Raw genomic sequence first — 3,660 nt, 5'->3', positions numbered from 1 at the left:
CACACACCCCCATTTACCAAGGAATAGAGGCAGACAGCTCAAGTCAAGATTTAAACATCCTTGGAAATCAAGCAAGGCAGCCTCAGATCTCCATCTGCCCTTGACCTTTGACTCCCTTTGTTCCCAAAGAAAAAATCCAGACCCAATTGACCGTGGCATCTTGGAACTTCTCAGTGTTGTTTCACTACACTTCACGGCCACAGCAAGTGAATAATCAAGCCAGGCATGAAAGCATCTTCATGTGGTCCTCAAGATGCCCATCATGGATTTTGGTTGTCCTACTCCCTACCGTCCTGGTGAAGAACTCTTTGTGAGAGTGATTATGTTGGATGGACAGTGGGCAAAAGCTGCTCCAAATTTCTACTCTGTTTAGTTCAGGGGCAAACCATGGCCCTTTCTTGCCTTGTTGTGGGATGAGCAACGATCGTAGTCTAAGACTGGGGAGAGGAATCACATCAGAGCAGATCCTCTGGCATTCTTGCAGTCCTAGATTCCATCTCTCATTATGAGGATCCATCATTAGTCCTTTTCCTTCACCCTTCACCCTGTCCCCCCACAACCTCCTACCTCCAAGGAACCTTTGGTTTTTCCCAGTGGAAAGAAAAGACGAGTATGTTTACATGAGTGTGTAAACGGCCCTCTCAAGCTCCTCCTTCCTCCATCTGGCTGAGTGGGTTAACTTTTTTTGTTCACCTTTTGCTAAGAGGGCTAACCTGCTCAGAGATGTTTTCACTTGGTAAATTCTGTAGAGGTACCGGTCATTATGTTATGCCTACTTAGGTAAACAGGTTTTAAAGATGATTGGGCAGCTCTGTTTACCGAAGATGGCCTCTAGGAGTACATGCCTGAGTGTGGGGGATGTGATCACATGCCCTCTATCCTAATTTCTTCATCCTTGGGAACATCTGTTTTCCTATTTAGGGTCCCCTTTTCCGGTATGTGGGAAGAATGGAGAATAACTGTCCTTTTCTCTTCACTGTTAGTAGGGTGTTACTAACCTCCTAGTAGAATTCAGGATAACAGAGTTAGAAGGGACCTTGGAGGTCATCTAGTCCAACCCCCTGCTCAGGCAGGAAACCCTATACCATTTCAGACAAATGGCTGTCCAGTCTCTTCTTTAAAACTTCCAGTGTTGGAGCATTCACAGCTTCTGGAGGCAGGTTGTTCCACTGGTTAATTGGTCTCACTGTCAGGAAATGTCTCCTTAGTTCTAGGTTGCTTCTCTCCTTGATGAGTTTCCACCCGTTGCTTCTTATCCTGCCTTCTGGTGTTTTGGAGAAGAGATGGACCCCCCCTCTTCTTTGGGGCAGCCCCTGAGATATTGGAACACTGCTATCATGTCACCCCTCATCCTTCTCTTCATTAAACTAGACATACCCAATTCCTGCAACCCTTCCTTATATGTTTTAGCCTCCAGAGCATCTTTGTTGCTCTTCTCTGTGCTCTTTCTAAGGTCTCAAAACCTTTTTGATATTGTGGCAGTCAAAGCTGGGATGCAGTATTTCAAGTATGGTCTTACCAAGGCTTTATAAACCGGTATAGTAGACAACATTAGAAAGTCCTAATGCTAGCCAGAAGCAATGCAGAGCTGTGGCCAGCTCAATATGCCTCTGATTGCTCCAACATATGTTCTTCCATACAGCTGCTCCAGCTGTGAAGTAGACACATTCAGAATTCCTAACAGGTCACTACGGAAAGCTTCTGGCAGCACTTTTGTGGGCTCAAAATCCCAGCCTCTTATGTGGTAGGAAGAAATGTACTACACAGGAGCAGACATGTTGCTAAATTGTCATGTCTGCCTCTCCTTCATAGGAACCACAGAGAGGTGCAGTGTACAAGCTGCCTTGGTTCAGCCATAATGAATGGTTTCCTAGCTTAATTAGTCCTGTTAGAAATCCTTGAGCTTTTACCAGGATGGAAAGACGGGTCGTGTGTCATAAATTAAAAATGATGCCGCAATCAAAAGGCAATTTGGTGACTTTTTTGGAGATATACCATGAAATATTTTAAGGAGAAATGCTCACAACACTTTAAAGATTAAGCTTCCGATATTGTCACAGTGTAGAAAGTGTGGACCCTGTAATATGCAAAAAGTGGAAGTCTCTTTTAGTCTGTTAATGTTCCTCACAAGTGTTGATTTTCTCAAATTCGAGAATGGCATTGGTTATCTCACCCAGTTTGGTGGATGGGCTCTGCTGCTTCCAAAGGAAGCTTGTTGGGGTCGTGTCCCAAATCCTTCAGTCTGTCCTTCTCTGCCAGAAATGTTGGTGTTTCCATGAGAGTTGGGTCTCTCCAAAAGATGGTTCCCAGGGTCTACAAAAAAAGCTAGTGGGGTTCAGGCACAAATTTCATAGCATAGATGGAAAAGGGCTGTTTGAAAGCTAAATTCAGTGGAAGTATCTTTTTCTGCTGAGTGGGGGGGGGGAAGTGGACCTTACTCCAACCCTTACAGAGAAGTTTGCATTGTGTTTGAGCCTCCACTGCTCAGCCCCATCACTCTTCCTTCTGCTGTGCTGTGTTGCAGCAGCCTTAATTGGTCTCCAGTGATCCAAGATCGCCATACTCTGGGGTAGTTTCCTTGCAAACCAGCGGTTAGAGAATGTTCCATTGTCAATCCCATCCTCATTATTTCTAGCAGAGATGGAGTCTCTATAGAGTTAATGGTAGTGTTGAGAGAGGGCAATGAAGTCATTCCCATGGAATCACCTGCTAAGTGTGTGTTCATTCAAATCAGCTTGGCAGGTTGGGTGTGGAAGCTTGGCTCTGTTGTTTGAAGGCAGGCGCCTTTGGGAAAACCCATTCTTACACAACTTCTCGAGAGTGAACATTCTCCATAGCTTTGCGTTGCTCTATTTATTTGTTTGTCTATCAAAGCTCCAGACTGCCCCACTCCAAGGGGCTTGGAGATTGCTTCACAAGATTGAAAACAAGAAAAAGTAAACAAAAAATGCCCAACCACCCCAAGGGAATAGATGAAAAAGCTTCTCCTGCATCCCCCCAAGCTAATATCCACAACACTCAATCTTGCCGGGGTTTACCTTGAGATGTTCCTCCTATTCAGATCTTGACAGCCTGTAGACCAGGTTCTTTTTCAACCTTGGCAACTTTAAGATGGGAGGACTGCAACTCCCAGAATTCCCCAGCCAGTCCTCCCAGAGTTTCTTAGAAAATCACTACCGCCACCTCTAGGATCAACCCACACAGTGATGGTCATATAAGAGCAATCACAACAACATCATGTCAGTACTTTACTCACAAGAGTTGGGCCTAATTAATACTTAGAATAGAGACCTTCCAAATGGCTGTAGATTAATTTGGGATATTTGTTCATTTGTTATAACTTGTGGGCGACACTGGCAAACCATTTGGTCATCTACTACATGGTTGTGTTCCTGTAGACACCAAGAGTGCAGCCTGACCTTGAGGATCACAGGTTCTTGAGGGACTCAACCTTGAGGGACTTAACCAGTTGGCTAATTCAGACAGTGACCTAAGGTTGAAACATGCCAGATAAGTGAAGAACCTTCTTGAAATGAATTCCTTTCAGCATCAGTTACGAAGGAGAATTTTGAGATGGGCAGTAGAGCGGGAAGAACAATTCAGATCTGTGGTGCAAATACACTCCAAAGACAATATAAGTGTGAAACGAACATTTTCTTA

The sequence above is a fragment of the Vipera berus genome, assembly GCF_964194415.1.
Source record: "Vipera berus genome assembly, chromosome: 12".
In the NCBI taxonomy this organism is placed as follows: Eukaryota; Metazoa; Chordata; class Lepidosauria; order Squamata; family Viperidae; genus Vipera; species Vipera berus.
The sequence above is the reverse complement of the archived record's forward strand: the minus strand, read 5'-3'. Positions refer to the sequence as shown.